This window comes from Lissotriton vulgaris, chromosome 3_1, assembly GCF_964263255.1.
Source record: "Lissotriton vulgaris chromosome 3_1, aLisVul1.2, whole genome shotgun sequence".
NCBI classification, from domain to species: domain Eukaryota; kingdom Metazoa; phylum Chordata; class Amphibia; order Caudata; family Salamandridae; genus Lissotriton; species Lissotriton vulgaris.
Window position 1 is genome coordinate 19,525,986 of NC_141689.1, and position 13,112 is coordinate 19,539,097.

Consider the following 13,112-nt stretch of genomic DNA (forward strand, 5'->3'; position numbering starts at 1 on the left):
TATCATCCTGAGTTCAGGCATACTAAACATGACGCGCTACCATGCTCCTTGAGCCTGCTGGGATTATAGGGTGTAATAATTCCAGCAGCTCAGTCTGGCCTAATGGAGCAGGTAGCCTTCAATAGTGAAATACGGTTTTTGGTTGTAAGTCACTACTAGGACATGCCACACACATCAGGCTTGTCCTACCTTACACCTACAACGCACCCTGCCCGCAGGCCTACCATAGGGGTGACTAATATGTAGTCAAGGGAAGGTTCGGGGGCTGGCAAGTGGGTGCACTTGCCCAGCTAGCGTGACAGTACGAGACCGCACGCGGGTTCTGCGGTCGCAGTTCCCAGACACATCTTTACGGCTGCTTCGGTGGGTGGCGCAACCAGCGCTGCAGGCCCACCAGCAGTATTGGCATCTACAAGCCCCGGCACTCCTAGTGCCCTTTACTAGGGACTAACAGTAAATCCAATGAACCAATCATGGATACCAATCGCATGTACAATTTACAGTAGGGAGCACTTGCACTGTGGCACGGGTCAGCCGTGGCGCAGTGCCCTGAGTATCGGAAAACCAGCAAAACATCGGAGGCACATCAGCAAAAAGTGGAAGGGAGACTCACGCCAAGGTGCCAGGTCTAACATGTGTCCCCTCCAGCTGAAATGTGGGGGGAACTAACCTTCCCCAGGGAGTTCCACATCACTAAGGTGGAAAAATCTGGACAGACCGTCAGCGTTGGCGTGATCGGTGCCAGGGCGGTGTTCCACCGTAAAGTCCATAATCTGTAGAGAAATGGACCACCTCAACAGTTTCGGGTTCTCACCCCTCATTTGCATCAACCATCTGAGGGGCCTGTGGTCCGTCTGAACTCGGAAGTGAGACCCAAACAAGTAGGGTCTTAGCTTCTTCAGTGCCCAGACCACAGCAAATGCTTCACGCTCTATTGCACTCCACCTACTTTCCAGTGGAAGTAACCTCCTACTTATGAAGGCTACGGGTTGGTCAAAGCCCTCCTCAGTCATCTGTGAAAGAACAGCCCCTACACCATGCTCTGAAGCGTCTGTTTGCACTATGAATTCCTTGGAGAAATCAGGAGCCAGGAGCACGGGCGCTGTGCACATGGCAGTCTTCAGGGTGTCAAAAGCCTTCTGACAGGTGTCAGTCCAAATCACATTCCTGGGCTGCTTTTTCGAAGTCAGCTCTGTCAAGGGGGTCACAATCATGCCATAGCCCTTGACAAACCTCCTGTAATACCCAGTGAGCCCCAGGAAGGCTCTCACTGCAGTCTGGGTCTTGGGGGGTTCCCAAGCCAGGATGGTCTCAATTTTGGGCTGCAAGGGTGCTACCTTGCCACTCCCAACTTGGTGTCCCAAGTACACCACGGAACCCTGCCCAATCTGGCACTTGCTTGCCTTGATTGTGAGGCCTGCTCTGCGCAGGGCCATCAACACTTCCCAGAGGTGTCGCAGGTGTTCTGGCCAGGTGCCACTGAACAACGCGATGTCATCCAGGTAGGCGGCACTGAACTCGTCCAGCCCAGCCAACACCTGGTTGACCAATCTCTGAAAGGTGGCAGGGGCATTCTTCATTCCAAATGGCATAACCCGGAACTGGAAATGCCCATCTGGTGTAGAGAATGCCGACCTCTCCTTTGCCCCATCAGTCAAGGCGATCTGCCAGTACCCCGACGTTAAATCAAACATACTGAGGAACCGAGCAGCCCCTAGCCGATCGATGAGCTCATCAGCTCTGGGGATGGGGTGCGCGTCAGTCTTCGTGACTGAATTGAGTCCTCTGTAGTCCACACAGAACCGTAGTTCGGGTGTGGCTCCCGGCGCAGCAGCCTTTGGGACCAAGACCACGGGGCTGGACCAAGGACTGCTGGAAGACTCAACCACCCCCAGGGCAAGCATCTTGGAGACCTCCTCCTTGATGCAGGCCCGGACCCTGTCAGTTACCCTGTAAGCCTTATGCTTCACAGGTAAGCTGTCTCCAGTGTCCACATCATGGACGCACCAATCTGTGACACTCGGAACCAGGGAGAACAGATCTGGAAACTGCCCCAGCAACTGGCGGCAGTCTTCCTGTTGTTCGGAGGTCAGGGTGGGTGAGAGGTTAACTCCATCCACTGACCCATCTTTCTCACAGGCCACTAAGAGGTCAGGGAGAGGCTCCGACTCCTCCTCCATTCCGTCATCAGTTGCCAACAACATGCCCACTTCGGACCTTCGTAAGTGGGGCTTGAGGCGGTTGACATGTAGGACCCGCAAAGGGTTCCTGGGCGTCTTCATGTCCACCAAGTATGTCACGGGGCTCTTGCGCTCCACAACCTCAAATGGACCTGTCCACCTATCCTGAAGGGCACAGGGCTCCACTGGGGCCAGGACATACACCTCTTGTCCAGGCTGAAGCTCAACCAGAGTGGCGTTCTGGTCGTACCACCACTTCATCTCCTCCTGGCTCGCTTCCAGATTTGCCTCGGCAAGTTGTCTGAAGCGTCTGGTCAGGATTCTGAAGGCCAGCATGTAGCTATATACATTCTGGGGAGGTTTCCTGGGAGATTGCTCCCAGCCTTCCTTTACCAAACTCAGCGGTCCTCTCACGGGGTGACCGTACAGTAGCTCAAAGGGGCTGAACCCTAGGGACTTCTGTGGCACCTCGCGATATGCAAAGAGTAGGCATGGTAAGAGGACGTCCCACTTACGCCTCATTGGACCTTCCAGGCCCATGATCATGCCTTTCAGGGTTCGGTTGAATCTTTCAACCAACCCGTTACCTTGGGGATGGTAAGGTGTGGTGAACTTATGCGTTACGCCACACTCTTGCCAAAGGGACTTCATAAACTTGGAGATGAAGTTGGTCCCCCTGTCGCTCACCACCTCTAGAGGGAATCCTACTCGTGAGAAAATTCCCATCAGTGCACGTCCCACCACGGGGGCAGTCACTGTCCTCAGAGGGATGGCTTCAGGGTACCGAGTGGCATGGTCCACCAAGACCAGGATAAACCTGTTGCCCATGGCTGTCTTGGGGTCCAGAGGCCCAACGATGTCAATACCCACTCGCTGGAATGGCGTACCGACCACAGGGAAGGGTTGGAGGGGAGCCTTGTTCTTTCCTCCGGTCTTCCCACTTGCCTGGCAAGTCGGACAGGTTCTGCAATGAGCGTCTGAGCTCTTATGCATCTGGGGCCAGTAAAAGTGGGTGACAAGCCTGTCATAGGTCTTGTCCATCCCTAAATGTCCTGCTAAAGGCACATCGTGAGCCAGACCCAGTAGGAAGGCTCTGAACTTCTGGGGTACCACCAGCACACGGGCTGACCCAGGTTCAGCAGCCTTAGGCTCTGAATACAGGAGGTCGTTCTCCCAGTATACGTAATGTGTTTTGGCCTGAACACCATTGGCCTGGTCTGCAGCCTGCTGCCGCATACCCGCGAGAGAAGGGCATTCTTTCTGCTCCTTGCAGAATTCCTCCCTGGAGGGTCCTCCTTCTTGCTGCCAATGGGTCAGCTCAGGCAGGTCCCCCAGTTCGGCGATCTGTTCCCCTGTAGGCTCCAGGGCATCCCCCTCAAGGTCTGCTTCCTCCTGGACCGTGGGAACTTCAGGGGCCGGTTTCCCGCGCCCCCTGCGCCTTCTCCCTAAGGCCGGTTCCTGGGCCTCTCCTTCAGGCCCCAGGACCTCTTGATCACCCCTACTGGCTGCCATCGACCGGGTGGTCACGCACGCCCAGTCAGGCAGACCCACCATCCGTAGGTGAGTCGTTTTCTCCACCTTTTCCCAAGGGGAGTGCTCCAAGTCATTCCCTAGCAAACAGTCAACAGGCATGGTTTTTCTTACACAGACCTGCAGAGTACCAGAGACCCCCCCCACTCGAAGGGAACTTGAGCCATCGGACACTGACTCTCAGAATTATCAGCGTTGATAACCCTACAGTAGGCATGGGGTACAACCTGCTCTTGAGACACCAGGTGCTGCCTCACTGCAGTCACACTGGCTCCTGTGTCTCTAAGAGCCTCAGCTTCCTTGCCATTGATGATCACCACCTGCCCATATTTCTTAGTGTTAGAGGGCAGGTAGTTCGTAGGGATCATCTCACTGTCTCCTAACGAGACTAGGGTCATGTGAACGGGATCTCCACCCCCCGGGACCATCATTTCTTCTCCTAAGTGAACACTAGTCACTTGACGGGGCGGAGCACCAGTGGGTGCGGGTTTTCCAAATAGGCGACACTTGGGGTCACTGGATATGTGCCCAGGCTCGCCACATTTGTAACAATTGAAGGGCCCCTTTGGAACAGGTTTACCTGTTGGGGCCCCATTCTGCTTCGGGGGTGGGGGAGGCTGAGAACCTTGCTGCTGGTTCCCCTGGGAACTACTTTGGGGGCCTTTTTGGAATCCTTTCTGTTTTCCCCCTTTGTCCCCCCCACTCTTCTGCTGGGGACCCTGCCCACTCTTGGCGGAGTCTCCCACGGGACCCTTGTGGACCCTGGTGCTGAGCCAGCGGTCCGCCTCCTCAGCAAGCTTCCTCGGGTTGGACAGCTTGCTATCGATCAAGTGTTGGCGTAACTCAGGAAAACAATGATCAGACAAGTGCTCCCATGCAATCAAATCAAAGAGACCTTGAAAATCATTCACTTTGCTACCCTTCACCCAACCATCCAGTGCTCTGCAAAAGTAAGTCACATACTCCACATACGTATGCCGCTTAGTACATCCCCTAAACTTCTGTCTATACATTTCAGGGGTAAGCCCGTACCTGCTCATCAAAGCTTCTTTCATGTGGGAATAGGACCTCTGATTCTCAACGGGCAAATCTAGCAAGGTATCTCGCCCTTCGCTAAGGAACCTTCCCCACAACCCCGCTCCCCAATCCTTGTCAGGGACCCGGTGGGAGGACATGGCTACCTCGTATGCCCTAAACCACTGTCCTATGTCATCCCCCTTAAAGAACTCCTTAACTACGTCCTTCGGGATGTGCACTCTTGACTCTACCTGCACTGGCGATGTGCTGCCACCAGAGGGAGGACGATCCAAGTCTCTCTCCTTGAGACTTATCTCCCTGATTTTCACTTCATAATCCATCTGGTGCTTTCGCTCTTCCAGCGCCATTCTTTTGGTTTCAAGCTCCAGTTGGATTTTCAATTCTGCCAGCTTTCTCTTGTGATTCCTTGTTTCCTTCCTGTCTGCCAGCTCCTCTGGCGACAGGCCTTTACCAAAGCTGTGCACGCTGTCTTGCCTCTCGAGGTCCACCAGATCCCCAAGTGCATTCTGCTCCTCAGTTGCATCTTGCTCCGCGAGGGCATCTTGATCCTCCGGGGCCTTTCTGGATTCTATCCAGGCTTTCAGGGCCTTGTAGAACTCTGGCTTATTCTTGCAGCCAGCGTGCGGAACCTTGAGTTTCCTACAGAAAAACTTCAGCTCATCCTTGGTGTATTTATCCAGCTTCGCGGCGTCCCACTCGACCTCCAACACCTCTGAGGTCGTGGACTCCGCTCCATCCAGGCTCTTCGTGCCCGGCATGGTTCTCGCACTCGGAATCTTCTTTCGGCAAAAAGCAAAGTCTGTGGCTAAGTAACTGGACTGAAATCACTGTGCAATGGTCGGAAGCTAAGGTATAGATACTGCAAGTGTAAATTCGAAAATCCCACCGCTGCCACCAATGTAGGAAGGGGGAGGCTCTAGTTGGCGCAGTGAAACACTAGCGACAAGCAGGGACTCTCTCTTCATCGTCAGGGCTGAGGGTTACCTTCCAGACAACCTCTGCTTACCCTCTAGGTAGTGTGGCTTAAGCAGTCGTAGGCTAATCTTTGGGGCACATAGGGTTAAACACTTGCAATATTACACCCTCACAACCAACCCACCACACAATGAGACCAAACTGTATTCGGTAAAAATATATATCTTTATATAGATTTTAAGCAGGCTTAGGAATACAGTTATCAGGCTTTCAAATAACGGTTTCAAGTTACTTAGTTCAAGTTGCCACAGTTCTCTCTAGCAATACGAGTTCTTTAGGGCCTTCTGGCCAGTTCGATAAAGTTCTTGTAGAGCGGGCGGCTTCCAGGGGAGCTGTCCCACGTCGCGTTGCCTTCCCGGGGTCGCTGTTCGTTGCGGCTCTCAGCCGAGCAGGTCACGGGTCATCCGGGGCAGCGGTGCTCTGTGGCGGCAGGGTCCTTTCTCCGTCGTCCGCTCCGTTCCTGGAGGTGGCGGCTGTTGTGGTGGCGGCCAGTGGCAGTACGGTCCCCAAGTGCAGGACGTACCCAGCCAAGGGCCGGTGCAGCTGTGCGCTCACAGCTGAGCTGTCGGGCCAGGTACCGACTCAGTGGATTCTCGCAGGGCAACGGTCCGTCTTTGCAGGGGGGTTGGCTGCTCGTGGCGCAGTCAACTCGAGAGCTCGGACCGGACGGGCCCTCCTTCGCTTTGCTCTCGGGCTCCCTGTGCAGTTGCGGTCACGGTGTTCGGGCCAGCGGCGGCTGGACCTCGCTGTGCTTCCGCTGTTGCTTTGGGCCCCGGTCACGGTGGTCAGGGGGATGTCGTTGCCTGGGAGGAGACTCCTCCGTTGGTACTGCAGCGCTAGACAGCACACACAGTCGTTTCCTTCAGGATGTAGCGCCCACTGGTCCTGGGGCGCTGGTCAGGGGGCAAGTTCACAGCAAGCCCTTGGAGATCTCTCAACAGAGTTTGGCACAAGTAAAAGCAAAAGTCTTCTCGTAGTCTTTCCTTTCTCCTCTCCTTCGGCAGCAAGGCACCGGACACAGGCCAGAGACAGCACCCTTCCTTGTCCTTCACGGTCCTTCTCGTCGGGCAGAGTTCCTTCTGTAGCCCAAACCGGATCTAATTTTCAAGGAGCAGGGCTCCTTCTTTTATAGGGCATTTCTTTTGTTCTCTCAGGCCAGGGGGGCCTTTGCATAGCCACTCTCAGTCCTTGAGTACCCTGGAGGGTGTACTCCGGCTTCTGCTTTCAGTGTGAGGGGCAGGCGCATCAGACGGCCCACAGGAGGTGGAGCCAGCATTGTGCGGACAGGGGCGGCCAGAGTACCTTGTTGATGGGGGCTTCGCCCTTCCTGGGCCAGGTGTCGGCTGAGTCATCAGTCGCTCCCAAGGAGGGTGGAGCCAGCATTGTGGTGGCCGAGCACAGCTACAGTTCGAGTCAAGAGGCACTCCTACCTCCCACTAAGGTGTAATCTGCGCATTCACCACCTGTCATCCTCCCAGCCCTGTCACTCACACATCCCAGACAGTCAGATACACATACCAGCAGAGGCGGGCTGAAATGGTTAGGCAAGCAAACGCTACCTTTCTAAAAGTAGCGTTTGCAAACCCAGGATCCTAAAATAAACTTGACTACAAGAAATATTTTATCATCCTGAGTTCAGGCATACTAAACATGACGCCCTACCATGCTCCTTGAGCCTGCTGGGATTATAGGGTGTAATAATTCCAGCAGCTCAGTCTGGCCTAATGGAGCAGGTAGCCTTCAATAGTGAAATACGGTTTTGGTTGTAAGTCACTACTAGGACATGCCACACACATCAGGCTTGTCCTACCTTACACCTACAACGCACCCTGCCCGCAGGCCTACCATAGGGGTGACTAATATGTAGTCAAGGGAAGGTTCGGGGGCTGGCAAGTGGGTGCACTTGCCCAGCTAGCGTGACAGTACGAGACCGCACGCGGGTTCTGCGGTCGCAGTTCCCAGACACATCTTTACGGCTGCTTCGGTGGGTGGCGCAACCAGCGCTGCAGGCCCACCAGCAGTATTGGCATCTACAAGCCCCGGCACTCCTAGTGCCCTTTACTAGGGACTAACAGTAAATCCAATGAACCAATCATGGATACCAATCGCATGTACAATTTACAGTAGGGAGCACTTGCACTGTGGCACGGGTCAGCCGTGGCGCAGTGCCCTGAGTATCGGAAAACAAGCAAAACATCGGAGGCACATCAGCAAAAAGTGGAAGGGAGACTCACGCCAAGGTGCCAGGTCTAACAGGGTACGTCACACTTGGGGCCAGGAACAGGACAGGAAAATCCAGGCAATTGACACATGCAGGAAAGAGAAAAGAGAAGGAAACAACGACGGGGGGAGTGCAGTTAGGATTAAATGCCTCAGCACCAACTTTTATAACACATAGACTTACACATGCAGAGGCAAAAACACTAAAGACTCGAAAGACACCGAGAGAACCAAGGAAAAAGTAGATACGCAAGGAAGCATCTGAGAATCCCCCCTCTACCCGTACGACGAAACAGAAAGTAAGGCTAATGGATGAACGAGTTACTGAACAAAGGTCAGTAAGACCACAGGCCCACGAAGAACCCAACATGAGAAAAAAAGGACGGCAAGCAGGGAGTGCAATCGCCAGTCAACAGGCGTATGAAATAAACACGAATTTATATGAGAGAGACAATAACAAATGGTTATTTCTGGACCTGGTACCAGCTGGCAGGAAAGAGAAGCCGACAAGAAAAACCAGACTCCTGAATAGGGCACTGATTTTGACCGCATTTGCAAAATGCGGCAGTCTGAGGGGGATCGGCACCAAAGACCTCCAGCATGTTGGCTTTGTAGAAAATAGGAACGGAAAGGAAATAACAAAAATCACCCTTCACTCAGACCTGGTAAAAAGGGCAATCCAGAAAGCCTCAAAGGAGATAACTCAACAGGGAATAAGGATTATCCCAGAGAGAGAAACAAAATCCTCTAAAGATAACAACTTCTTAAAACAGCATGCCGGGCTACAGAAGAGACAAGTGGTCCCTCTATAGAGAAACCAAAGGAGATCGAAGCTGTCTGAATGTTGTAATAGATAACACAGTGAACGATTCCTCATGGGGCAACTGGTCGTTACATAGCAATCCCATGGGAGAATGCAATGAAAGTAACTCGGTGGATACGGAAGAAGAAGGTGGTTTGAGTGATGTTGAATAGGATGGAGGGGGGTCGCAAGAACTAGGTCTCTTAACCTGGAATGTAAATGGGCTAGGCAATGAGCAAAAACGAGAATATATAAAGGAAGTTATAAATAAAGTGGACATTGCCTGCCTGCAAGAGACCTGGTTATGCGACGACACCCCAACCTTTGATGGATATGTCCAGATACACCAGCCAGCCATAAAGAAAAACCGTGGGCGGCCCTCGGGGGGTCTGTTGACATTGGTATCAACAAAAGTAATGAGGGAAATAAAACTGTTGAATACAAAATGTAAATGGGTTCAATCAAGTAGAATTGAACTTATGACGGGGGATCTGAACTATAAAATGTTGATTTTAATGAATGTATACATGCAGTGGGATAATGGGGAGGAGTATGAAAGGGAAATGAGGTGTTTTAAAGAGGATGTAGACAGTACTCTAGAAAAATATCCAGTAGATATAATAATAATAATGGGGGATTTCAATCATAAACTAAACCCAAAAAAGGCAGACCTTTGGAATAGGGAACAGTTAGAGGTGTACGGAATAAACCCGGCTAGGTTTCCAGCTGGGGAAATTTCGAAACAAGACCTAGAACTAGTACAGACTTTAGGAGGCAGGGGCTTTCACTGCGTAAATGGGAGAATAGAGACAGACTCACCTGCAGGAAAGACGTTTATCCAAGGGCAACAGAACTGCCCAATTAACTATATATTCTTGCAGGCCTGGAACTTCTCCCAGATTAGGGACTATAGGTTAGAACAAAGAGAGGTGAGTGATCACAAACTTCTACACATAATAATATCAGGGGGAAGGAAATCACAGAGAGAAACGGGGATTGCCCAAGAGGTCGAGTACCCCAAACGGGTGACGACACGACTAACTGAGGAATATATGGAAAAATTGAAGGTCATGCAAATTAAAATGGCACCTGAAAACTGTGACAATAAAAAACTGGAATGGTTTATAGGAAAATTAGAAGAAGTGGTCCAATGCCTAAAGATAAAATTAAAATGGGATAAACCCATAAGGGTAAATCAAATAAGCCGAGGCAAAGGGTTCTCTGTGGCGTGCCAAAATAAGAAAAAGGAGATACGAGCAGCACAAAGAAGACAAAAAAAGAACTTCACACAAGAGAGACAGGAACAGCTAGTTAAGCAGAAAAAAGAATTCAAGTTAATGGTAAACACCGCTAAAAGGTTATATAAAGAAAAATGCTGGTTAGAACTATTAGAAGCCATAGAGAATAAAAATCTAAGGCAATTCTGGAAATAGTAAAGGCTGCAGCTGGAACATCAGATGGAGAATTAAACTGTGTGGTGAGTGAGGCCGCATGGGAAGCGTATATAAGGGAACTGTATGGGGTAAGGACTCCCAGAGAGGAGGTGGAGATTAAAATATGGCAAGAAATCTCAGAAGACATATTACTTAAATTTAACGAAGAACAAGTTGAGCTCACAATAAAAGAACTTAAGCTAACACGGGCAGCAGGTCCAGATAATCTTCCTGCAATAATTCTGAAGTACGAGGTTAAATGGTGGGCAAGATTCCTTGCCGAAATGTTCCAGGTAGTTTTAAAAGAAGGCGTAATGCCACCAACCTGGAAGGGGCCATAATTAGGCCAATCCACAAGAAAGGGAGCAAAGAGGTGCCACAAAACTACCGGTTGATTAATCACCTAGATATAGGTGAGAAAGTGTTTTCTAAAATTGTACTGAAACAATTGAATGCATGGGTAGATGAGTTCCAAATAATACCCACAGAACAGGGTGGATTTAGAGCGGGCCACTCTACAATAGATCACGGATTTGCTCTATGGGCGATGGCGAGGAAGTCGACGGAACAAAATGGCAAGCTAAGCTGCTGTTTCGTCGACTTCAGAGCAGCCTTTGACTCTGTAGATCGGGCCTGCCTATGGGAGACCCTAAAGAGGTTAAATATCCCTAAGATCTCCTCACAATAATAAAAGAACTACATAGGGAAAACTGGGGGCAAGTAATCAAGGATACGGTGGGTTCTTTGACTCTAAAAATACCCATTGCCAATGGATTAAGACAGGGCTGTGGGCTGGCCCCCCAGCTTTTCTCGATCTTCCTGTCAGATCTCCCGACATATCTAGAGGTGGAGGGTAGTGCCAGCCCTAAGATGGATGGAAACAAGATACCCTGTCTATTATACGCGGACGATCTGGTAATAGTAGACCAGACTGAGAGGGGCCTCCAAAGGAAGCTTAATGCCTTTAATACATACTGTGCTAGTAAATTCTTAACTATCAATTTGGATAAAACTAAAACCCTATGCTTCGGGAAAAAGATAAGTAGATTCAGTTGGTATATAGGCGATCTCAAATTGGAGACAGTTAATGAGTATCGATACCTGGGTATATGGTTCGATAGGGCGTTAAATTGGAATACCCACCTGGAAACTCAAAAAGCAAAGGCACTCTCTTCCATATGTGGTCTAAAAAGGTTTAATGGGGACTATGGAGAGATGTCACACCGACCAATGCTTAGAGCTTTTGAGGCAATGAACCCCTCTCAAGTTTTATATGGAGCAGAGATCCTTTATTTGAGCGGTAAGGGATCCTGGGACGTGATAGAGGGGAACTGCATAAAAAGGCTCTTATCACTTCCTCAATCTTCTATGATACAAGCCATAAGAACAGAAATAGGCACAAAGTCCTCGGTAATACAAACCCAGATGGCTGTGATTAGATTCTGGAAGAGATTAGAAGACCCTGATAGTCAAAAACTAGCACACTGGTGTCGGAAAGAAATTCAGAAAAGTGAGCTAAAATGGGCAAAGGTCAGTAGGGAAAAATTGAAGGGAATCTGTAACTCATTAGAGATCGACATAGACCAGGAAACGTATCAAGTCCTTAGTACCAAAGGTGAGCTGAAGCAAAGGGGGAAAGAAGTCTCCAAATCGCTTGATATAGGCTATTTAACAAAGAAAAAATCTGTGGCGTATATGTTAAATGCTTGAATGAAAACTGGTTCCCCTACCTTGATAGATTACCCAACCGCGGGTTCAGGCAAGAGATCCTGAGGCTTCGAATTGGGATTAACCCATGGCTAATAAACAGAGACCTTAAAGCAAAAATGTTAAATCAGGAAGGTCGCTGTAGGTGTAAGCTGTGAACTAAGGAAGACCTGCTACATATACTGTTAGACTGTCTGACACTCCTAGATCAGAGAAAACTTTGGCTGCGCCCAGTTTTTCTAAAATATGATATAAAAACAAGGTCGCAGGCAGCCAGCTTCTTAACAGAAATCCCCTCCATCCATATTGCAATTGCCCTCGGGAAATTCATAAAGGTGGCCCTGAGTGCATTGAGATCCAAGGAATAATATGTAGTACTGTATGAATTTTACCTGAATGAAATTGTTAGTAGTGGTAGAATGTGAATAGGTTTTTAACATGCAAATATAAGTTTTAAGGTAAATGTAACTTTTATTGGTATTTTGTATTTTTGATAATGGTTTGTAGGACCTTTTAATGAATTAACTTTTAAAATAGGTTTATGAATTTATTGTGTATACTCCATATCGCGTCATGTTCACTGCATTGTTTAAAGACTATGGTCATAATAAACATACATTTTGACTTGACTTGATATTGTACATATCTGGCAGGCAATGGCTATAAGGTGTAAATTACCTATATTTCACAAATATTATCCGATATGGGGAAATCCAGCTCTCCCGGACGTGTTTCAGGATCCAGCAGGCAAATTTTGGGCGACTTATGGAATAACTGGATTGGGTGATCTATATAATGAAAAAGGGGTCAAGCTATTCAAAGATTTACAACTAGTTTATAAACTCTCGGATCATTTTTTGTTCAAATATATGCAGATCAAAAACCATCTTAATCCAAATGTGGGAGCTAATGAAATTAAACAATCAGACATTTGGGATTGCATTTATGGAGGGAAGACTAAAACAGTTAGTGGTTTAATGTATGCTGATTTTTTCAGTTTTAGGACAGAGGGCAGTGAAAAACTGGCAGGACAGTGAACACAAACACTGGGAATTAATGTAACACCGAGAATAGTTGAACAGGTTTTATGCAATGTCAAGGATTCAGTTCATTCTGTTAGTTTGCAGTTACAGCAGTTATGTATTACATGTGGGTTATATTACACGCCGGCAAGAATTGTTCAGTGGGTCAAGGGAAATAATACAGGGGCTAAGGCAAACTGTCCAA